Source organism: Pyrgilauda ruficollis, unplaced genomic scaffold (assembly GCF_017590135.1).
Source record: "Pyrgilauda ruficollis isolate IOZ18807 unplaced genomic scaffold, ASM1759013v1 scaffold121, whole genome shotgun sequence".
Taxonomy (NCBI): Eukaryota; Metazoa; Chordata; class Aves; order Passeriformes; family Passeridae; genus Pyrgilauda; species Pyrgilauda ruficollis.
The window spans coordinates 1458704-1484801 of NW_024510433.1; positions in this window are offsets into that span (position 1 = coordinate 1458704).

The window sequence follows — 26098 nt, forward strand, 5'->3', positions numbered from 1 at the left end:
TTGTGAAACAATCATGTTGTTGCTAAGCACAAACGAGGTTTGTTTAATTCCACAATTTGCTTATCTAATGCTGCAGCTACTTTAAGTAATTTCCAAATGTTCATTCATATTTTTTTTAACCCTTGCAGATGAGAATCTGTACTGCTGTCTTATAGCGAAGAAAACAGTGTGAAAGAAACACAATTTAAAAAAAACATGTCATCAAACATCAAAAACATCAAAAACATCAAAAACATCATCGGTCACTGCTTTTTTTTGTTGTTTTCTTATTATGGTCTCATTGGTTTGTGTTGAATTTTATCTGTCTGGAAATAATTCTGGTGAAATGAAGCAAATCTTTGCATGGAAAAAGAAGAGAAAGAGAAGAGAAAGAGAAGAACGGGGTGAGAAGATGTGAGAGGAGCAGGCCTGCAGACAGGCAGGGCAGGGCAGGAGGGGCAGGAGCTGCTCCAGGCTCTGGAGCTCAGATTCCCCTGCAGCCCCTGGAGCAGCCCAGGGTGAGGCAGCTGTGCCCCTGCAGCCCAGGGAGGGCAGGGGAGCAGAGATCCACCTGCAGCCCCTGGGGGAGCCCAGGCTGGAGCAGGGGATGCCCAGAGGAGGCTGTGGCCCCATGGGAAGCCTGTGCTGGAGCAGGATCCTGGCAGGGCCTGTGACTCCATGGAGAGAGGAGCCCAGGCTGGAGCAGGATTGCTGGCAGGACTTGTGACGCCATGGCAAGGATCCACACTGGAGCAGCCTGTTCCTGAAGGATTGGCCCTGTGGAAAGTTCTGTATTGGATGAGTTGGTGAAAAGCTGTAACCCAAGGACAGGACTCTTGCTGGAGAAGTTCATGGAGAGCTGGCTCACTGAGGGGAAGGAGGTAGAGCACACAAAAAAAGGAAGGGTTGGGGACAAGGTTTCTAAAATTTGTTTTAATTCTCATAATTGTGCTTGATTATCTAAGCAATAAACTCAATACCCCCAAGTGGAGCCAGTTTTGCCTGTGAGGGTATTTGGTGACTGATATTTCTGTGTTTTTATCTCAACTAATGAACTTTTTGTAATAGTTTCTCTCCCTATCTGTGTGTGGAGGGGAATGATAAAATGGTGTTGGGTGCCTAGTGCCCAGCCTGGGTCAAAGCCCTGGATACTTATATTTTAGTTAGTTAATATAAAGTCAAATGGATTCAGCTTTATGGGAACACCACAGTGGGGTATATGATGGCATGAAGCAGACATAAAATCAAAGGAATATTTTAGTTGCTAAAAGAATGATTTGAAGAGTGCTTCAATAAAAAAAAAGAGACACACAAAAACTAGTAACATCTCTCTTTGTAAATGAACCACATAAGTTAAAAAAATAAAACTAATGAGGAGAAAGAACATAAAAATGATACGTAAATATAATTTTAACTCAACCATACAGTATTGATTAAACCATAAAATATTTTCAGATTAATGTATTTATCAAGCTTCATGTTCGAGAGAGGTCTTTTCTCTATAGGAATATATTTTTGTCTCAAAAATGCACATTTCTTCAGAGATATGTTCTTGGAACTTAGGTTCACAATTGATCATTCTGGTCATACTAACTCTATTTCTGGTCTAGCACAGAAAGAATGGCACTACTATACTTAACAGAAAAAAGCTCTTTCTGGCAACAACCTTCAGGGCTCCTACATGTGTTAAACTGTCCTGCTCCTACACTCAAAGAAGAAAAGAAATCAATAAATTTGCTGGACTGGTTGTTATGCAATCTGGTGTCCGGACATCATACACCGATCATGCTGAGAACTCATCGCTCAGCTGACAGCTCTCTGAGCTGTCAGGGCCATCCATCCCCCTGATGAGCTCATATCAACCACACATTTTCCTGACAAATGCAGTTTCCCAACAAGGCCCACTGAAATCCTCAGCAAAAATGGGTGAAAAAAGGGATTTTTCTGGGTTTTTTTGTCAGAACAATGGAAGAAGCGTCATTCCTTCCCTATTGTTTCTGTGTATCTTTCTTTAAAAAAACCTAAAAAAAACCCAAAAACTCTGTAAATCTAACCAAGTATTAAAGAAAAATTAAGTTCTTGCTTTTTTTTTTTTTTTTTTTAAATGAAGAGGAACCGCATCACACTTGAAAGAAATATGTAAGAAGTAGATCATAAAACCTTTCACATATGTGAAATCTCTGTGAAATACATCACAAGTCTAAAACTCAGTTTTAAACGTGGTTACTATATGTTCAATACTACTATTAGCGATGTATCAATGATAACTGAGGTATTTTTCTAAGATATCTCATACAGTCACTGATAAAAATCTGTGACTGATTCTACAGAAAAAAATAAAGAGACTCCTGAAAATAAGGGTGCGGGGGGGGGCGGGGGAAGAACAAAAATAAATGTCCCTGTACAGGTAACTTGGAAAATCTTCCCCCAGAAGAGACTACCCAGTAACATTTACCTATGTGCAGTTTTTTCAAGGTAAAATCTGCATTTCGCACACTGAGTTCCTTTTTGTCTTTAGATTGTCAGATTAGAAAGGACTGAGGTTTGGAAGGCTTGGTGTTTTTATTTATTTTGTTGTTGCTATTGTTATTTTCCCCCTCTCCTTTGCTTTCTTTTTGTTATTATTTAGGATGTGAGTACCTTGATATTATTAAACAGGGACTACCAGATGTGGTAGCAACTGAAGTTGTCACTCATCACAGAACTTCATCACTTACATAAATATATTTACATAACGACTAGTACTGCTATAAATATATTGATAAAAGAATCATACAGGATTTAACAAAATATTTTTCAGAAAGTTCCAAAATTCCCCAAAGGAAAGCCCTGAAAGGAACTTTGAAATAGTTTGTTAAAATAATGACTCTAAACACTTTATTTTATTTTTAATGAAAAGAAGATAAGAGCCATTCAACCCATTTCCACATATTCTAGGCTTTGATCAGCTATGTAAGACAAGCAATGACTTTACTGTTGATGTTTTTTTCTTTGCTAAGAACTGTTTGAGAAACTATATATACCTGACCTTGTTTCTAAATTCTAGCTGGGGGAAAATAGTATTTTGGCTTCTTTATTGTTTGGCTCAAACACTTAAAGATCTGTATTTTAAAATTAAATATGTGCAAAGCCTCATTATTACCTCCAGTTTCCCTAAGAAATTAGAAATGAACTTTTAAAATAATTTTTCTTCTTTTATGCACAGTAATTCCTCATGTGTTAAGATCAGCTCTTCCCTACAGCTATAACCTAATCGGCATGCAGAGTTCTGATTATGAAATACAAGTAATTTGAGAAAAATCTTAATGTAATTTGCATTAGCAATTCTAGTTACTAGCTAAAGACTCTAAGATGGTTCTTAAAAAAAAAAAAAGAAATAGCATTTCTCTCTGCTGTGCAGTTGAGTTGTACTTTTATTCTGCTTGTGAAGCATGCAGAAACACTGCAAATTTCAGAGGGTATTTAAACTCAGAGAAAGACAGTAAAGGAAAATCTGTGAATGGGTAAAGATCTTGTGTGTAAAAATGTACTGATTTAGCCAGAGTCAATACCAAGTGAACACATACTTGGCATGTAATTGGGAACAATTTAACTGTCTGAGAAATAAAGATGTTGGTAAACTTCAAATGATTTCATGATCCATGATGAGTATGAAGATTCCAAGATCTCTGCTAATATTGAAAGCTCTTAGCTTTGACATGGTATGTACTACATGTATAACAAAAAACCAAACCAAAACAAAACCAAAACTATACAAAAAACCAAACAAAAACAAACAAAAAAAACGAAAACCAAACCAAACCAAACCAAACCAAACCAAACCAAAACAAAAAACAAAAAACAAACAAACAAAAAAAAAAAACCAAAAAAAAAAAAAAACAAAAACAAGGGAAAACAAAAAAATAAAAAACAAAACCACCCCCACCCTAAAAATGCCGCCTTCTTTGGGCATCTCCTTTCCATTCCCTCTCCCAGATTTAAATTTCTATGAGTCCTTTGCTGCAATGGCAAATCTGCTTCAACTAAGACTGATTAAAATGAAATTACTCAGGCTTCTGACCCATGACAAATTTCATGAGCTGCAATTTTTCTAGTGGTTCAGCTGTGAGTACAATCTGATTGGCTGTAATTTAGCTTTATAGTGCCTTCTCCCTCCTGTCCCCACTAAAAAAATAGTCCAGTGACACTAAGATTAAAACAAAAAAATAGAAGGCATGTGAAAAACAGGAAAGGAGACTAGAGGGGATGGGAGGGAGAGAGGAAAGGAAGGAAGGAAGGAAGGAAGGAAGGAAGGAAGGAAGGAAGGAAGGGAGGGAGGGAGGGAGGGAGGAAGAAGTGTTTTTTTTGTTTGTTTTTTTTTTTTTTCTCAAACATACTTTTAAATTTTTTTAATTCTGAAAGGTACAAAGAAATAGGTAACAAAATTTCCAGTGTGAAACAAATTATTTCCTGGGCTTAGGTTTTCACCCACAGGGTGTGAGTACATCCAGAACAGTGTTTAAGGCATCTTCTTTCTACCCAGACTTAGTGTTTCAGTTTGTTTTATTTTATGTTTTGTTTTGTTTTGTTTTTCCTGGGGAAAAAAACCCCAAACTTTTCTTATAGCTCCTATGAGTACATTTTGTCTTCTAGAACCTTTGCCAGAGGCTTACAGTGGCTTGTGACTTTGCACCTTTCATCACTAAGTTCTTATGGATAATAAAAGTGTGGTTAATTCTTTCAGTAGAATCGATTAATTCAGTATAAGTGATTAATTCTTTCAGCATAATATAGATTTGCAGTATACTGTTTTTCAGGCTTAAAAAAAGGTGGACAAATACTTGACCAACTCATTTCTGTTCCCAGAGGCTCTATTTTTGTGATAGGAAACACAGAGATGAGGTAGAGCCTGTGGGGCATGGGTTTGCCACAATACGTATCAAACTGGTTGCTTTAATAACATATGTTTGATCTGATCTGATTACTCTTTATCTGTCCTAATCACAAGAGATTCTGCTGCCTCTAAAGTTTGAATACCAAATCCCTCTGCAGAGAGTGCCTGGACTCAAAAGAACTCTGCGTTACCCATCCTGCACAAAACTGCCTAAGTGCTATGTGAAACTATAAAACTGTTATGAGAGGAGCACTTTGTGTCCTTTTCATATCAGCTTCCTGATAATGCATGTCCTAAGAAGCTGATCATCTTTTCACTCTTATCTGGAATGTGGAGAGACAGTGAGAACAACATGTCTAATTTTACACATCCATAGTGCGTAGGTGTTCACAACTGTAATAGTTCCTAAAAAAGGCACAAATCATCCTTTGTGTTTTAGATATATTCTCACATGTTTGAATATTGACTGCAAAAGTGTGTCCTAGAGTGACCAACTTAGGTGCAGAATTCAGTCAGATTAATACAATCCCACCTCCCCCAGAGACTGAGACAATCTGATTTGCTAATGCTCCTTGTCCAATTAGATACAGACATATGTTAACCAAACCAAAGCAGAATAAACAATATCTAAACCAAAATGAAACAAAACCAGACTACATTAAAACAACAATCTTCACAGAAGTGTGTACTTCTTTGCTGGAAAAAGAAAGGAATATATTTACTCTCCACAAATGTTCTCCTTTAGATGCCCTCCAACCAGCCCACACCGCATTTAAAATTAGCATTCTTTCCTAGACTCTGATGCCTTGCAGGTCTATTGATACTTTATAGAGTGGTAACAATGGCAGCATCTCTAGAATATCCTGAAGTCTACCAGGAGATGAAATATAAGTAGTTGGGGGTTTTAACCCTCTAAATTAGAAAGGAATAAAAGTTATTAGTGTGAAGAAAATGCCCTGAACAGTTAGTCCATTTTAGTGTCTAAATGCCACTTTGAATGTTTAATATGTAATTTAAATATGTATTAAAACAATAATTTCATAAAAGAGATTATGAAAAAATGCAGAAAAAAAGAAAAAAAATTACTGCAAATTTAAATATCTACGAGCTTCACCGCATAATTATGTGCACAAAAAATTGTATTTAGCTGTTTTCAATATTGATACTTTTCCATTTCTAGGGACTTATTCATATTTCAAACTAGATAACTATAGGAACTGAATAGGAGAACGACCATACAATATTTCCACAAGTATACAGTATTTAAATACAGAAAATATTATGTATAGATGCAGGCTTGAAAACCTACATATTAAATAAGAAAAAGGACAAAAGTTACAGTTTTTAACAAAAACCATTGCTACACTTCCAGGGATGGAATAGCTGTTTTTTCCAGAATTTAAAAAATTAGTTGCTCCAATTCTATTAAAATGATATGTGTTTATATCATCTTTTAATCAGTCATTTGTGTACCTTCTCCTAAGTGTCTAAATACACTTTGCAGGAGAACATGTTGGTAGTAAGGAACCCCAAGTTGTTAAATTAGTTTTTATAAATCTACTCTAAGCTGCAATGGGAAAAAGAAAAGCTGATAATTTTGACATGTGAACATTATTATAATAATTGGTGCAATATGTTGAAGAGATAGAAAACCACATAGGATCTTGTAGAAAATGTCGTTGAAGACAGGATCTGATAATACTTTCTTCCAGTCTGACGAAATGTTCTCTGCATATCTAGATAATTATCACTATAATTATCTAAGCACAGATCACAGATCATAACACCTCTCTAAAATCCTCTGTATTTGGAGATTTAGGAAAAAAGAGTTTGTCAACAGACAAGTTTAAAGAGCACAATGGGTGAATACTCCTTTTTCCAGGATGCACAAGGTTATAGACAAGGATAAAGTGGTTTAAAACACTTGAAAATAAGATGTCACAGCAACACACAGTTTTGTGAAAATAATAAGTAATACTTTTACATTTTATGTAGTGATTGCTTCCATAAATGATGGAATTTTCCATACCTACTGCATAAAAATGATATGAAGGTTGATTTATTGCAAAGAGATCTATATCTTGAACTGAAGCTTTCCTATAAATTAATTCAGTATAATACCAGTTTTTCTTCTTTCTTTCTTTCTTTTTTTCTTTCTTTCTTTCTTTCTTTCTTTCTTTCTTTCTTTCTTTCTTTCTTTCTTTCTTTCTTTCTCTTTCTTTCTTTCCTTCCTTCCTTCCTTCCTCCACTTCCTTCCTTCCTTCTGCCACTTCCCTTTCTTTCTTTTTGCTTCCCTCTTTTTCTCTTTCCCTCTGCTTTTTTCCTTTATACTAATATGAAGTTCTACTGTTTTCAAAATACAAACAAAAAAGCAATCTACAAAGATAACTCTGGTTGTTTCTTTTTCTGCCAAACAGATAGGATAAAGTAAAATAATTTCTTTAATGTTGTTGTCATGTTGAATATTGTTTAGGATAAAAACAGCAGGGAACAAAATAAATCACTTTAGGAAGCTAAGACAAGTTTATGGTTCAAGGTAAAAAAAAAAATCACTTATGTGTAAATACTGCAATTCAATTAAGGGCTTTAATTTTATTTTAAATGGATATGTAAATATGAAATGAAAGTTTTGGTGATTTAAAATTAATTTGCCTCTCCCATATACTGAGGCACTATTGAACATTGAAACATGAATGAATATACATGAAAGAGTTACAAACTCTTACCCCTGATTTCTAAGACCTACACATTTTGAATTTTGAGCCCTGAAGAGGTGACTCTCACAAATGCTCCTGTGACAGCTCAGCCTGACCATAATAGGAACTTAATCAATTCTTTAGGGTGTTTTTTTTTGTTTTGTTTTTTTTTTTCTTTTTTTTTTTTTTTGTTTTTTTTGTTTTTTTGTTTTTTTTTCCTGAGAATGCCAAGGTTTTTAGAATTGCTTTTGCTACATGTATTGCAATATTTCCCAGTGGCAGATAATATCTTAATACTAAGGTAATGTTCTTAAAAAGGAGGTTTTCAGGCTTTAGTGTGGAAACCCCAGCATTCTGTGAAATATAATTAAGGAAGTCTGCACATGTAAACTCTCTTCAGGCTTTGAGGAGGTCATAATTTCCAATGGAAAATGATATAGAGAACACAGAACCTGAAATTCATTTTCTTTTTCCAAAGAGGTTACAGATGCTCACATTCAGAATATTCTGATATGGAAGATCAAGGAACCATAAATTGCTTCTCTTTCATACTTGCACTGCAGAGACAATCAAATGTCCCATTAAGACCATGTCTTTCTGATATCAGGTGTTATGGGCACAATATCTCAATTTTAACAAATTTTCCTGTTTTTTGTCCTAAATCTTATAATTTTACACAGTGGTATTAGGAATGTAATATATGGCAAAGTGAAGTAATAAACCACACCATCTGCTTGCTTTTTATGCTGTATTCTCTAGTGTATTAATAAAAATCTACTCGATCTGATGCTAAATATTGGCACACAAGAAGCAGGAAGTGTCCAGTCTCAAAAATACCAACAAAGACACCTGCAAGAACAAGAGCTTACATGGAATGTTCACCCTCAGTTCTTCTGAGAAAGAACCTTGAAAATAAACCCAACCCAGGAATTCCAGAAACATATTAGGAATATTAATATTAATGGCATATTAATGGCTCCCTATGGTCCGTGTGCCGGTTTGAGATTAGAAAATTAGTGTATTCCAAAAGTGAGAGGTTCTGCCTGCCAGGCATTTCCCCAAACTCCACACATGACAGTAAAGACAGGCAGCCTGTTATGTCAATCTGCTTCCACACTCTCCCTGTTAGGTGATGTACTGACCCAGACAAGTTCTGGGACCAGACTGAGTGGGATTTCAAAGACCTAGGACAAAAGAATCACAGAATTATTGATGTCTCTGATCCACACAAACATCATCTTTCTCAGACAGTCAAAGGTCAGTGAAAATCTCTCAGACCTCATAAAAGAAGTTCTACAGGCTAATTTACCCCCTTCCTGAGTAAGTAAGTTTCCCTTCTCTCCCAGCCTGTGTATCAGCAGGGAAGAAAAAAATTTTGAAGATAAAAGCCTTTGTGCAGAGAGTGGAGAGGAAAGACGAGAAAAGTCTGGTGAAAAGCAATATGTATCAAGTATACACCAAAAAAAAAAAAAAAAAAAAAAAAAAAAAAACAAAAAAAATTTTTTAAAATTAAAAAATCTGGGGAAAAAAAAAATGGATAAAGTATAACCCAAAAAAAAAAAAAAAAAAAAAATCCTACTCCAGAACATTTTCTATAATTCATAAGAATAATTACAAATAAAGTTATTCCAAATAAAAATATTTACAGTAAATTGCAGGTCTTTAAATCTGTTATTTAATGACAAAAATTAAAGCAACTATTTTACCAATTCTCACGTTTTTGTAAGTAAGTCTTTTCTTTTTATTAGGCCATTTTTCAAATTCCAGTCAAGCATTGTGCTTTATTGAAAGATAAAAAACAAACAGCAACCATTTTTTCTGGAATTAATTTTGTCAATACCGTCTGTTCTTTTATTATGCAATATAAGAACAATTAAACCATTTTTTAAAAGAAAGCAACTTTGAGGAAAACGATTCTCAGTTGTTGTTTCTTTCTTTAAAAAAGACCTAATAAGGAAATGCAGTTTTATTACATTTGTTATTGATGCTATAAAACTGTACTCCAGTGTCTGCAAAATACAATTTAATTGATCATGCTGTGAAAATGCATTAATATGAGTTTTTGAATTTTTCGTGTGTATTTGAAAATATGTAAACATGTGAAACTCTTCTATGGCACAGCATAAATCTTTGACTTTCAGTTTAATTATTTTAATTTAAACAAGTTTATGAAATAGGGCCACAAAAAAGATTTTGACCCAAATTCGTTGGGCATCTAGAAAAACTTGGCTATGAACTAAGCATGACTAGGGAGAAAATACTGCAGGATATCATCTCAGACTTCATTCATGAATGAGATAATGGATTACTGTTATTAATCTTTATTCTTCTAATCATTGGTAGGAGGAAGGAAAAAGAAGAAAAAATGGAAAAAAATGGAAAGATAACTGAAAAAGAAAAAAAGAAAAAGAAGAAGAAATAAAGGAAAAGAAAGAAAAGAAAAGAAAAGAAAAGAAAAGAAAAGAAAAGAAAAGAAAAGAAAAGAAAAGAAAAGAAAAGAAAAGAAAAGAAAAGAAAAGAAAAGAAAAGAAAAAAAGAAAGAAAATAAAAAGAAAACAGAAGAGAAGAAAAAAGAAAAGGAGATTTTTTAGAAAAATAGTGAGGGAAGTACTCAAACCGGGTGAAATAATTATGAGTTGCTAAAGGACCTGATGGTGATATAGATGAACTAAGACAAAACAACTATATTCTAAGTTAAATTTTACAAATAAAATATTTTTGCAGGAAATATATACTTTATTAAAAGTAAAAATAGTTCAAAGGCATCTAATTTTTTTTAAACTTCTTTATGATTGTTATTGTTTTCTAAGTTTTCTATTTTCTTGATTGCTCTGAAATATTAAAATTCCCTAGGGTTCTTTATTTACTTTCCCTCTCCCTACTCCCTATATTCTTCTTTTTCTCCTCCCAATAACTTTTTAGTAATAAAACAAATTAGGAAAATAAAGACCAGGCTTAAGTCTGTCATTTTAACTTCCCATCCCCGCTATTTTTCCTCTCGTCTTTTATGCTCGAAATTCTACACAAGATGTTTTTAGTCAGCTAATATAGTTCTTTGAGAACACTGAGAAATCAAAATTCGAGTCTTTTGCTATAAAACTTTTTTTTTAATTAATTGATTAATTGCCCCATAGAATGCTCCCAGTCATCAACTTGCAATTAACACTTTCAGTCCTGGCTCTTACTTTATATTAGGTCTTTCATATGATCATTAAACCAGTGAGTTAAGGCACATATGACATATTGTGATAGTTTAGATTGTCTCTCTCTGATTAAAGTGAATATTTTCTAATATTTGGTTATTACACTGAAGTGCAGTTTACTTTTTAGTAAGAGTCTGACATTTTAAAACAATATTTAATAAAAACATAAACTAACAAAAAAAGAACAAATTAGCTATCTAAAAATGGGCTGAAATAAACAATGCTTGGTAGAATATCTGAATATTTGTTTCAAAGTAAAGAGGAAGGATAATTCTAATTTCTTATAAAAAATTGTTGTTCAGATATTTCAAAGATAATTAAATATATGATTTTATATTTTAATGATAAATTCTCCAATTCATTTTGCCCTTTTTTCAATATTTCTGTTTTTCACAATTCTTAAAATTCAAGGCAAGTTTAGTCTATAGTGTCTGATGAAAAACACAAACTGGAGCTGAGGGAGAGGAGAAGGGGAAAGAAGTTTTGGGTAGTTTTGTAGAGACTTGGCTCCCAGCCTCAGCATCTTTCAGTCCATTACTATTATTTCTGGCAGTAGACAGATGATTTGGGCAGCTTCACCCTCAGATTCCTCTTCTCAGGACACACAGAACCAACCACCCTGTCCCAGTCCGTCACAAAATTTTACAGCCTGTTGTATGAAACAGATGTTACATCCAGCCTGGCCTTGATGAATTCCAGGGATGATGTGGCATCCATAGGTCCTCTGGGCATCCTTCTCCTGTGCCTCACCACTGCCATGCCCAAGAATCTTTTCCCAACAGTCCATCTAAACCTGCTCTCTTTCAGCTTAAAGCCATTCCCACTTGTCTTGTACCTGCATGTCTCTGCAAAAGTACTTTTCCTTGTGTTGTAAAGACACATGCAGGTCACCTCAGAGCCTTCTCCAAGCTGAACAATCCCAATTCTCTGCCTTCTCTTATCTACCTTTTCAGTCCAGATATGCAGCACAGTTTGGTTTTGGTGTCTCTCAACTTCCTCTTTTTGAATATTGAATATGAGATATTAATTATTTCAGATTAAAAATGGCAGCCACCTAGGGATATATTAAAATTAGTCTAATATAAACAAAAACTTTAAGGTATGGAACGAGAGCATTATTGCTGCCTTGCAAAGTAATTTTTAAAATCTTTATTCTTATCCCAGCATTCACTGTGCCTTGGACCAGACATCACAGACACTTTCCTCCCACCTTCTTTTCTCTCCAGTGGCAGACTGCATGACCCTGGGGTTCAAAGCACTGTTTGGGGTATGTGTTCTCATCCTTACCCACTCTGATACAATTAACTCCCTGAGCTACACGTGCTGCTTGAACAAGTGAATAAATCCTGAAGTTATATCCTGAATGGACTGTGGTGTTTTGAGTTGGCTCCGTGAAACCAAATGATCAATACTTTCTTCCTTGCAGTGCCTTTTTTATCAGAGTTTGCAGCCTCCCACCAAGGTTCATAACCTTGGCGGTCATCTTTCATCCTGAACTCTCTTTGATTATAATTTTACATCACACAAATTTCATTCTATCATCTCCAAAACATAGCAAGGCTGTGACCAAAGCTGTCTCGGGATGATGCCAAGTCAATAATTCATACCTTTATTACATCTCTGCTGGGTAGCTGTAATTCAGCCTAGTTGTTGTAATTGTAGTACGCTAGCACCTGTAGATTGGTGTGCCTGAAGCAGTTTTGTGTCCAATGATTGTTCCATGCCTTTTACAATCTTATCTACTTGTCTAATCCATCTGTAATATATAGCAAATACCTACCACACCTTACAGAGACAAAGAATTTATGCCACTTAAGATTTTAAATCCTTCCTCATGAAATACCACAGCTGAAAGGTAATTCTTCTAGAATATCAATTATGCTCAGGTTTATATTCCCTTTTCATCCCCTCCTTCTTTCTTTTCCTCCTTTCTCCCTTTATTTCTCTGTTTCTCCTTCATCTTCCTTTTTTTTCCTTTCACTTCCCCTCCCCATTTTCCTTCTGCTTGCAAATACACAGAGTATTTTTGATTGCATCTGCTGTATTTTAAATTTTGAGTTACTGCACAGGGGACACCAAAAAAAATTCTCTTAAGGGCCATTAGAATCAATGGCATGGGCTCAAAAACTGTAATGTGAGTGATGTTCAATAATAAAAGATTATATGGAAATACAAAGGGATAATGCCCATTTTGGCATTCGTTCTCAACTATTTCTTCTTGTTTTTTTAAGCAGTAACCCATGGCAAAATTACTGATGGAACTGCCACAAAAAACCCAGTTCCATCCATTTTCTTGCCCTTTAGACTGTGGAATTACATAGTGAGAAAAAAAAAAAAAAAAAAAAAAAAAAAAAAGAAGCAGTTATACTTGGAAAGCACTAAGCAAAGCTTTTTTCTTTCTGTGTGGCTCTCAGTATGTACTCTTGCCTGGCATTATTCCATTCAAGATACAAAATTTCATATTTACCTTTTTAGAACTTCATGAGGCTAACCAAGGGTCCTTTCTGTAACCTGTGGAGACCCCTGTGAGTCACAGTAGTTCTCTCCAATTTTATGTCATCCCGAAAGTTGTTGAGAGAAAATTCTTACCCATCATCCTGTAGTTCACAGGGACAAGGATGGTCCATGTAATTTCTGACAATATGAGTGCAAAAGAGCATGCCATAAATACATTATATACTTAGTACTATGAATTTGTTACATCTCAAAATAATCCATTTTATATCTTAAATATGAATTTATATTCCTAAATTCACAAAGCTGTGCAGCTTTCCTAAGGCAAAACTTTGCCTCCTTGTTCCTAAAAGTTTTTATGTGTTTTTGTTTCAAGAAGCTGGAGAAGCATGCAGTAAAAGTACCCACACAAGCAAAACTATTAGGAAGTCAAAAAACTACATTATTGTTGTAGTCAAGATCTTAATTTGAAATAATTCCATGTGTTTTACTGTGCATATCTGGAGATTTTAAATGTTGTTATTTAGAAAATTACATGATCATCCTTATTTTATCCAAGTATGAAATCATACTTGAAAATGCTCCCACTTTTAACATAATGAAAGAGAAAGGTTTGCCATAGAAAACTCATGGCATTGTACAGACCTTAAAGAGTTTGTCTTTCCTCTGGAATCAGGTAAAATACGGACCTTTCTGTTTAACCATAATAATATATCAGAGGAACCTAGACACGTTGTGAATACACCCACAGTATATCAGCATCACACAGTTTACATTTTGAAGCATATTTATCATAACTGAGTCAAGCAGGGCAAAATTCTCAAACCAATTTATAATTTACAATCCAGCATTTGGGACCCTGGCAACTCAGTAATTATTTGGCTTCTGCTTGTGTGAGTATGCATGTGTGTTTATTATTTTATTTATTTATGTGAAATGTGTGTACACAAGTTTTATTTTGGAGGCTTATGTTATAAAAGCTCTGCATGTGATTTATTAAAAACAAACTATGTAGCAAAAAGAAGATTATATTCCCTCATAATGGGATAGGGTGCTTGCAAAAGCCTGGAAATAGAATACTAACTAGTAGCTCTTTGAGAGTTGCTGGCTGAAGAGCTGTTGAATATAAGCTGGCTTTGCTGCTCTTTTAGCTTGTGAGACTATTTCTCCTTCATTTTTATTTGTATTTTGTACCTTTTGGATGTTGTTTTCTCTCCTCATCTCCTTAGGCTCCATTCTCTGGGCCTTTTTTAATACAGAAAAACAGATGAGAGGAACAGATCTAATAGGACATGTGTGATGTGGCCAAGGCTTCAAATTTCTGCTTCCTAGTGGACAGATGCAGATTTAAATTAATTTGTGTCCCCAGGATGATTTGTCATGTAGCTGGTGGAAAGGGTGTCCAGGAAGGAGATATTTGGAACTGGGTTGGAACATAAGAGCTTGACATACTCAGGGATTTGAACAAGTTCAGCCACTTCAGTTCTGCATTCAAAGAGGAGCAGATTGTGCTGAAAAACCTCTGATGGAGATAAGGTGAAGGGATGTCATCAGAATACTGCTCAGGTGAATATCTTTCAGGAATTACTTAATGTCTGTCTTTGCACCTGTCCTTAACACATGAAGACTTAGGGGGAGCTTTCCTGCTGTATTCAAGTCTCTCAGTCTTTCTTCTGACTCAGCCAAAAATAAGGCCACACCATTCGATAGTCAGCATTATAAAGAAGTGAATCTCACTGGTTGCAATGATATTTTTTATCAGAGGAGAATTATCATACCCCCATTGTCAGAACCTACCTGTTACAAGCACCTTTAGGACAAGAATGATGGGTATCAGAAGGCATGGTGGCTCTCAGTGATGTCTGGAAGTAAGGCCCTTGGATCCAGAAGAAAACTGTCCATGCTGTGATAGATATATGTGTACTCTGGACTGACTGTCCATAATGTTTTGTTCACAAACATCAGAAATTATTAGAGTGCTAACACCAAGGGCAGATGGGAACACCAGTTACAAAAGAGAAGTCTACCACTGAATACATCCCCTTCCTTGAGATGTTTTTCTTAATTTGGCACTAATATCAGGACTGAGATAAGCTCTAACCCACATTAACCTGTACAGCCATCTTACATATCTGCTATATTAATTAGTAATGCTCTGTGTGTGTAGCTGAGGATAGTTTGGGGTGAGTTTTTCGAGTTTTTTTTTTTTTTTTAATGGCAGAATTTAATATCATATCACTTTTTCAATTCAATTCTTCATATAAGAATGCTACTTCCTCTTCTGCTCCTAAGAATTATCTTTAAATACAGGGCAGGAGACTTATGAGCATCAAGAAAATAAAGAGCAGCTTGATGGGGATCTCAGTAACCAGGTTTAGTGGAAGGTGCTGCTGTCCATAGCAGAGGGGTTGGAGCTGTATAATCTTTAAGGTCCCTTCCCATCCAAGCCATTTTATGATTCTACAAAAAGAGTAAAACTTCTCTCTGTGTTAAATTCAAAATAAGCTCAAGGGTGATACAAGCAAGCTACTGTAACACAGAGAAAAAAGTCAGAAAGTATGAGAATAAGAAAAGTGAGATTGATATGTCTTGTCAACTAAAAGATGGAAACTCAAATGAAGGCAGTAAAGACTGTGAAATAACCTTTATTTTGTACATACACACTTGACCAACCTAATGAGAAACTACCATGTGACTGAAATGCCTCATTTTGCATGATAATTTATACTTTTATTTTGAATAAAATTCATCCCTGCAACAAAGAACAAAATTAAAAGTAAAAAGGAAGTATGCAAATATAAATCAGTGTAACTTTCTTTTGCCTTGCTTTACATATTTGTAAAAAAAGAATGAAAATAATTTCCATTCACAGGATACGCAGAATCTTAATTTAACTGAGGCCTTTCAGTGGAAGTAGCAGGAAAAAAATCTTATTATTATGATTGCTATTATTATCATTATAGCTATCATAATAGTAGCCATCAGTATCAAATTCATGACAAAAAAGTGCCAGCCAATCATTTTGATAGCTGTGTTTACTAGGATGAGGAGTAAACAGGACAAATAAATCTCACCATCTGTTTAATGCTCTGCTTTTGTTTAGAATTCTAGTGATAACACTGAATTACTGTACTTCCAGAATGTTCCTTGTAAAGGATTAACTAGCAAACCATATATATTAATTAGATGTGCACAATACCATCCACTGATGACACATTGAAGACATCTTTAAAAATTGCTTTTATAATATCCTTAAAAAATTAATTCCTGATTTTCCTGTGATTATTCTACTCTGGGGGTGGAGAAGAAAAAAACAAACAGTCAGGTTGTCGTCTTCAGAAAGATGAATAAAAGACTGCAACAGAATTTAAGTTGGAAGTTCAACCACTATAGAACTATATTTCTGAGTTTATTAAGCTCATCAAATGGTCGTCTTCTTACCATAATATGTGCTAAATAACAATAACATAACAACACTGTTTTCAAAACACACTAAAACAAATTTCTCAGATATATTTATTTACAATATAACTACATTTAGATGGCTTATGAACTTTGCCAAGTCACCTTAGGGTCTTAAGTTTTTCAGGGGGTATTGTTGGCCTAATGCTTTCTGTCATGCTTAATCAGACAATCAATTTTAACAGAAGCTGATTGTCCAAATAAGTTTAGCTTAAATTCCAGGTATTGAATGACATCTCCAGGTTTTCAGAAATAACAAATTGCCAAGCCTGGTTTTAACTAGATGATAGCAGCTGACCTGACATGAGTGTACTCTGAAGTGTGGCACACCCTAGGGGCATAGGGTGGGGAGCAGAATCTGTGGAAGACTGTAGAGGATACTTAACACACATTCTGTGAAATGGATAGTGACATCTACCCTCAGTTCCACCATTATAAAACAGGACCTTTGATATAGCCAATGGAAGTACACTGGTGTGAGATCTAAATAGATGAGAACAGAATCGACCTGCCGGAGACTGAAATTTTAAACATTTACCGTGGAGGAATTGCAAGAATGTTGAGGTTGTTCTTACACTTTTTTTCCTAATCTGTAGAGAATAGTATTAAACTTCTTGGATTAGTATCAGTAAATATGAGTTATGATCCCATTTAGAATTATGTGTACGTATGCTCCTTAAATGGAAAATATATAGGCACATTGTATCTTCTGTCTGTCTCAGTTTTATCAGGACTTCACATAAATATATAGATGTTGTCACCAACATCAAAACATTAAAAAAAAATCACTGACTTTCACTCTGGATACTTCCTGGTAGCCAGGAGATCTTAGCAATCACTGCATAAAAACAGGACCAGTACCATAAGTCATCATTTTGAGCTGGGAAACCTGTCCTCTGGCAATGTCAGATCCCAGCAGAGAATTACAACCCAACACAAGCAGATATGGGCTGAATCAAGAGAAAACACTGCTTGGCAGCAATTGCAATTTCCTTTTAAGACCACTTTTGTACAGAAATTTAATACTCATAACAAGATTGGAAGAGAGGTAGAACTCAAGGTCTTCACTGAGATCAAGGTCCGGTTTTGCTGATCATATGGTTTCACTTTGTTTGGAGCCCAAGTCCCTGTTGTACTGCAATCCATGGGTGTCTCCTACTTGTCTGCAGAAAGTCAGTTTTATGTGTGCTGGATCCTTGCACTGCTTTTGGTTCTTGTCCCTCCTGCAAAGTTTTAAAATAATGGCACTGTGTCTTAGAAAATTTAAAACTTGACCTGAATTCAGAAAAAAAATCCCAAACTTTATTATCCCAGTCGTTTATTAACTTTTCCTTTCTTCATTTTTTTTCTTTTGTTTTGTTAGGTTTATTTTCAAAAAAAAGCAAGCAAACTAATGAACAACCAAAAATCCAAAGAAAGTATAACAAAAAGAATATAAATCAGGCAAATGAAAGTTTGCTGAGGACAGCAGGGGACATTTAACTAATATTGAAGTACCTTCGTTCTTGTTAATAGATTCTTCTTCATGTTCCTATGAGAAAAAATACCTTCAGCTATTTTATTAATAAATTACACGGAATTAAATTAAACAAAATAAGTTTAACTTTAAGGAAAATAAACCCCAATTTATAGTTTAAATAAATAAATACATCCAAGGAAGTCTCTGCTTTTAATGAGGGATTTTATATACCAGAATCATATACCAGAAATGCTCTCCAACACACGTAGGCTTCCCAATACTCTTCAAACCTCATCTAAATTTAAATCAAAGAGTATCATAGAAAATCATAGAAGATAAACAACTTGGAATATCTTTATGAAAAATAAGCAAAAGATAAATAAATAAAATAGGCTATACAAAACCAAGTTTGAAGGTTCTTTCTCTTTTCTTTTTCTTTTTTTTTTTTTTTTTTTTTGAGTGAAATGCTACATTTGATTCTAAAGTACAAGTTAGTTGTCATATACTTGCAAGAAGAGTGCAGGCAATGGAGAGCAATTTCCTTGAAGATGTTTTCCTTCAACCCAAAAACTCAGTGGCTAGATCAGCTTCAATTCATTTGTTCTTTTGACAGCATTTGAGCAGTACAACTCATCTTTTAAAAGAATACTTCAATATTTTTATTTCCTGAAAAGGTGAAGGAAGGTTCCTCTAAGTCTTCTATTCTCTTTGTTGGTTTTTTTTTTTTTTTGGTTAGTTTGCTTGTTTGTTATTATTTTTGTGGTTTTTTGGGGGGTTTGTTTGTTTGTTTGTTTGGGGTTTTGTTTGTTTGTTTGTTTGTTTTTGTTGGGGTTTGTTGTTGTTGGGGGTTTTTTTGTTTTTTGTTTTTTTTTGGTTTTTTTGTACAAGCAATTAAAATTCAGGTGTCCTACAGACCCACACATTTTAAAATTCTTCTCTCTCTCACCGATATTTAAAAACTGCCAAATCTGGCCAGTTCCAAGAGGAAGAAGGACTCAGAAAAAATTTCTTTTAAAAACCTTGCTATCAGCGTGGTTAACAACAGGAGTCACAGAATCAAAGATGTTTACACTGTAAAAAAACTTTAAGATGATCTAGTCCAGCTGTTAAGACTGCCAGCCCATCCCGTAAACCATATTCCCAAGTGTCACATCTACAAATCTTAAACCCTTCCAGGGATGGTGAATCTATCATTCCCCTGGGCAGCTTGCCCTAATGTTCCACAACATTTTCTGTACTTTTTTTTTTTCTAATGTCCAAATATACCTTCCCTGGCATACCTTGAAGCTGTTTCCTCTCATTCTGTCGCTTGTAATATGGGAGCAGAGTCCAACTCACACCTGGCTACGCCCTCCTTTCAGGGAGCTGTAGAGTGAGAAGGTCCCCCCAAGCTTCCTTTCCTCCAGGCTGAGCCCTCCCAGCTCCCTCGGCTGCTCGTCGTCAGACCTGAGCTCCAGACCCTTCCCCAGCTCCGTTTCCTTCTCTGGACACACTCCAGCCCCCTCAGTGTCCTTCTTGCTGTGAGCAAACAAAGCTGAACACAAGATTCCAGGGGTGGCCTCCCCAGTGCCCCCAGCACAGGGGGATGGGCACTGCCCTGCTCCTGCTGCCCACGCTGTTGCTGACACAAGCCCGGTGCCATTGGCCTTCTCGGCCACCTGGGCACACTCCAGCTCGTGTCCAGCACTGAAAACCAGCACCTGCAGCTCCTTTCCCACTCAGCAGCCTTCCAGCCACGCTGTCCCAGCCTGGGGCACTGCCTGGGGCTGTTGTGACCCAAGAGCAGGACCCAGCACTTGGCCTGGTTGAACCTCACACAACTGGCCCTGGCCCATGGATCCAGCCTGTGCAGATCCCTCTGCAGAGCCCCCTGCCCTCCAGCAGGTCAGCACTCACACCCAGCTTGGCCTTGTCCTCAGACTGACTGAGGGGGCTCTCAATCCCCCTCATCCAGACAATTTATACCAGTATCAGATAAGGCTGAGGCCAGTATTAATCCCTGAGGAGCACCACTGGAGACTGGACACCAGCTGGATTCTCCATTCTCATCCACTCTGCTGAATTAACACTTTAGTATGGAGCAATTGTTTGCTGCCTTCCAGGGCAGCAACCTATTTAGTTCTAAATTATACTAACATATATAGATGAAGGTGGCTTTCATCCTCAGTATTATTAAGTGGTACACAGAGTCATAGAGTGAATATAGCAATAATTTCTGTTCCAGTTGGACCTTTGTTTCAGAATTTACTGCTTTTTATTTAATTATCAATATGAAACACTTTTGATCTTTATTTACCTGACAATTTAAGAAGACATCCAAAAGACTCAAAGTAGATATTAAATTCTCTTTGAACACAAAAAAATTAAAATCTTGATTCATCAGGCTATCATTGTTTTGTAGTACTTGTATATTTTGGATTGTTGAGTTTTTCTTTTACTTCACAGAAAGTTTGACCAAAATGGAATTAAGTTTGAGGATAAGCTTTAAAAACCCTGGTGGATTGTAATAATTAAAATAAAATTGAAAAATGTTATTGGCTTAATGGAGGAGGCATGTTGAATTGTATTAGTATCACAAAGATAGAAAAAAGCAAGGAAATGCACTGGCATAATATGCCATCTTAGTTTTTCTTTTGCCTATGGGTCTTTTCTCTGTCTTTCATTGCATTGTCTGTCCATTTTTTTTCCCAATTTCCTTAAACATCTTTTCAGCTCGTCCCCTAAATTAAATAGAATTTTTTTTCCAAACTTTGGCCAGGAATTCTTACCAACAATCATGACCAACATTCCTCACCTCTATCATAACACATTTTTTTTACCTCTCCATTGGAAAACAAGCATCCAAACCTTTCATCCCTTTTCATGTTAATAAAAAGAAAAGAAAAAAAAAGGAAAAGAAAAGAAAAGAAAAGAAAAGAAAAGAAAAGAAAAGAAAAGAAAAGAGCAATAAAATCTTTGTCTGCTCTTAGATTTTTTGTAATTACCCTACTGAGTTTCTCAAACCATCACTTACATTCTTCAGCTACTCATTGAATCTGTATATTTCTGTTTGTGACAACTAGGCAAGAAGTGACAATTCACATCTGATTATGATGCCTAAAGCTCATATTTCACTCCTCCACTTCCCTCTGTTTTTTTTTTCTCCACCTCTTCCTTCCCCTATTTCTCTCTCCCCTTCATTTCTCTTCCTCAGAGACAAAACCTTTTACATTATTCAGGTCTCCATTACATGCTACATTTTTGGTTTGTTTGTACATGGAACTTTGAAGATCTGTAGTTCTTTTCAACATTCAAGGTCATTGGACCCCTTACTCATATGCAGTGCTATGCTACTTGAATTAGTATTACCCTTCAAAGAACAATATTTCACAGTGACAGCAGTCACTGTGTAATGAGCTTTGTTAAAGCTGTTAATGCCAAAATGTCTTTTTTTCTTCACATGCTTTCTGTCTTTGCAACCAAAAGAAATGTTTGATTGGAAAATTGCCATGTCGTCAGCAATGAATTTTGCATTTCCTTATAAAAACAAGATTTAAACACAGTTTTGGGGATCTTTTGTTGCTAATGTTGTTGTGATTTCTCCTCCTAATGAGCAGAACAAGGAGTCTCTTGTGATAGCCGCCACATTGTGGGGTAAATGGGAGAAAATATGAATATCTAAAATTTTAAGCTCAAAAATATGCTAAAGGTTCAGAATACCTAAAAGGAAGATAATCCATATTAATGAAATGTTTAAGGTGGACTTCCAAATGATGTAATTTTTTTTTTCCACATAAACCCCAACAAAGACTAATAGTATTTCTGCATGCAATCATAATGCAATGTTATACACTGAATACACTGAAAATAGATGGAATTATGATGGAATATTATTCCAGTTATTGAAAATGACATATTTACAAGCAATGAATCTTCTTCCCCTCCCCTCCCCTCCCCTCCCTTCCCCTTTTCCCCTCCCTTTTCCTATTCCCTCTTCCCTCTTCCCCTTATTCCCTTACTTCTTATCCTGAAGCAGTAGAGTTTAAATCAAAGTTAACTCAGTAATTATACATTTGAATTCCTTTCAGACTCTTAGGTAAATACCATCTGGTCCTGATGATTTGTTACTTTTTATCGATATGTCTAAAATCTCCTCTGCTGACACTTCATTTTGAGACTGACATTCAAGCACAGAGAAACAACCAAATTTCCCATCTTCACGGGGAACATGGATATGAAGAATTCATTTTTCTTTTCTACTATGACATTATCTTCCTTGTATGATTCTTTTACATCTTGGTCATTTGTAAATCCCATAAACTCTCTGGCAAGTTTCTTGCTTTTGATGGATATGAAAAACTTTTTATTATTACTTCTTTTATTTTAGAAACTTCAGCAGCTTGTTTTTCACACTAATCTTTTCATCCCATTTTTATTAAGTTTTAACATTCGACTTGTCCGCAGTGAAGCCTTTTTGCTATTTTCATTGAGTGCACATGCCTTCCACTTTTGAAAGATATTGATTTATTTCTAAACTAAACTGGAGGGGGTTACTTCGCTTTGAAGGATGACACAAATGAAAAAATATGGGGAAAACAGGAAAAAAAAAAGAACTGCTCTTTACTTCAAGGAATGAATTGCAGAGGATAAAGGAAAAAAAGGAAATAAGAAATAAAGGAGATTAATCATATAGTTAAGTTTACACTATATCTAATATCAGGTTACAAAGCTATTTTTTTTTTCTTTTGTTCCACCTCAGTATTTGCAGCAGCTGCTCCTTAGAGAAAGGACACTGTGCATGCTGTTCTCACAGCCCAACACTATTTCCTGAAACATTCCTGATGGAAGCCTGAACAGCCCACCTTTACATGGCAGCACTAAGGTGTGTCTTGGATACTTTACAGCATTTGTAAAGTGTCTGGTTGTGTTATTCTAATATTTTTCAGTAGCTCAGAGGTCCTAAAAGGGTACAGCCAGACCATCTACTCATCAGAACTAAATTTCACAACAATTTGTAGCCTGCAATTCAGAGCTCAGTTTTTAAGTCCATTTGGAAAGGCTTCTGATTTTTTAAACTTTTTACAGCTATTCCCTGTCAATTGGGAGGAAACAGGCCTGTAAGTAGAGATGAATAAATGATTAGAGGGTATCCCTAAAATAAAATTATAATTTTATGAATTCAATTCAGAGGTACAGCTTTCTAATACTGACAGCTATTGTCTCTTTATTTAACATTTGGGAAGTGGTTGGTTTGGGGCTTTTTTTTTCCTTTTGGTGTTAAAGTCTTGTTTTCCACAGCAATATTTAAAATGGTATCATAAAGTTTGTCAGTACACGCCAGCTTTATTTTAGAACTTATTTATGCTGCAAATCAAACTAGAAGTAAAAGCATAAACAACAGTTGCATATAAAAGTAGATGGAAGACTTTTTCTGACATAAGGTTCTAAAGACAGGCACCAAAATGGCATAACTAAGTTCAACACCATGTTCCTGAAGGGTTAAGCATCCGTGGCTCCTTGTTATATATGATCCAAACTGGGAATGCCGAGCAATTCCTCAGAAAATCCATTCTCTTTCTCTTAATATTTAAGAAGAGTTTGGGGTTCTGACTGTGCAACTTGTTTTTTGAAACATTAGGGAGACATGTTAACACAATCATTTGGTATGCCAAAATGCATAATCATTTTTACAGCAATTCTATTTAAATAATAACAAAAATCTTCTCTCTATCTCTGCTAATGAATGTCATTAATTTGATGTCCTTACTTTACCAACCTTTTAGCTCCCCACAAGACATTTGCCTCATTTTTAATGGGAATATTGCATTGCAAGGTGTTTACATTGTTCCTGAAAACCTCACTAAAAACCATACATTCCTGCTTTTGCTGAACTGTTTTCTGGACCTAAAATATAATGTTCTCCCTGTATAATTGGATGTGTGTCTGGGAATGTGAGTGGGAAATGGGAGACCTGCTTGAACAGTGGAGGATGCACTGTCCTTGAAAGTACCTGTCCTTGATCACAATTATGTCCTTTCCATAGGGGAAAAAAGTTTGGGCTTGGAACAGTTAACATACCCTGCCAATAAAACCTATTTAAATTGTAAACTTCTGCTACTATCCACACTTACAAAAAAGCTATCATAATGGATGCTTTGAGGTTTTTTTGTAATAAAAAGGTAGATAATAAGATGAGGAAATTCCTTTTTCTGAGGAAATAAAAGGTATCTCAATTTAATATTTTTGTCATTAATCAGAATGAAAATTTTTTTAAAAATCCATTGAATATAATATTAAAAAAATTTATTTAGAATGATACATTTCTTTAATCACATTTTGACTGAGCTTTTTTTCGTACTAAATCTGAAATGCACAGTTTCATGTTGTTTACCTTTTCATACTGACCCTTCCAGGTAACTGATACTGATTCTGCTCAATTCCATGTAAATCCTCTAAGAGATTATGTTTCCATTTTGCACCAAATGATATGCAGTTGCTGAAAAATTGTGTCACTTGAAGCTTCAATTCATTATGAACAGCATATCTCATCCACTCATAAGAGAGTATAGGATAATCAGAACTATGCTTTCCAGGATGCTGTGAAGCACAAAAAAAGATAATCTTTTAGCAAAAAAATAAACCAAATCAGCAGGACAATTGTAAAATGTAACCTTCAACTGCCTGGTACTCCACATTCCAGTGATCTCTATGGTTTGTCAAAACTTCTGCTGAAGCCTTCAGATTGCATAACATATTTCTTATGACAGTTCTTCAAAGAGGTGAGGCAAATTCCTGCACATTTTCATAGAAAACATGTCTTGTGTTGAACCACAAACTAAATAAACCATACACAGAACTTAAAATTCGAAACAATGTTCTGGTCGCTAATTAGTTCTTGATCCTTATTTACACAGTTATACTCAAATAAGTCTAAATGGTGACACAATATGAACAATCTGGATGTATCAACAACTGATATTACTACCAGTAAGAAGATGAAAGCAGTTTCAAGTCTGGGAGATGGATGAGAAAAAAATATTTTCCGTATAAATCTCTCTAGTTTACTGCCAAGCCTAAGTGAATTGCCCACACAGGTACGGGGCAGAACTGCTGTACATTCCAGGACTCCTTATTCCCAGGTTTGTGCCTGAATAACACAAGAAGTCTTTCTCCTATTCTTGGCATTGACTGTTGCTCCTGTAATTGCCTTCACTGTTATGAGTCTTTTTTTTTCCCTTTCCCTATAAAAGAAATTACAGCTTGTCTCTGTAGAAGATAAAACCTGAGTAACTGCTGTACCAAAGAAATGCAGCAGGTTTTGCAATAATGTGAAGAAGGGAAAATATGTGACTTGTGGGCAATTAAATACATACAACACACAGGCCTAGCGGAGAGCCACTTATTTTTAACTCCTTTCGGTTATTTTTCCCTAAAAAAGGGCTTTAGCCCCCCAGGTTCTCTCTGAAGAAACTTTGAGACCAGCCATGACAGGACTCATGTTGTTAAACCTGCTGGGTAGCGCCAGTACAAAACGTGATGACAGAGTCACCCACAGAGAGAGCTGTCTTATTTATCTCCATGCTGGCAAACTGATGCACTCCTAGCAGTAGTGGTTTTCCCTGTAATCATTTGTATTATTATTTATAACAAATTACATGTCAAGGACACAATGGCAGATTGGTGTATCCCATTAATTTTTTGTATGAGGGGTGGAGGGAATAAAAGGCTATTACTGTTACTAGAAATACATTGACAATTTATTTTACCTGTGAACTGAGAAGTTCTTTGCATTAAAACTTTTATGAGACAGGAAAGAGACAGACTCAGGCAGACATAAGAGATGGAAGGAGAAAAAAGGGAAGTGGAAGACTGAGGCTTGGAGACGAATCAGATTTGGGTATGAGTTGAAATGGTATCTTTAATTGCAGCATATTTACTAAGACAAAGTTTTCAAGTTTTTTCTAGAAAAAACACTATTAAATGTACGTTTTCC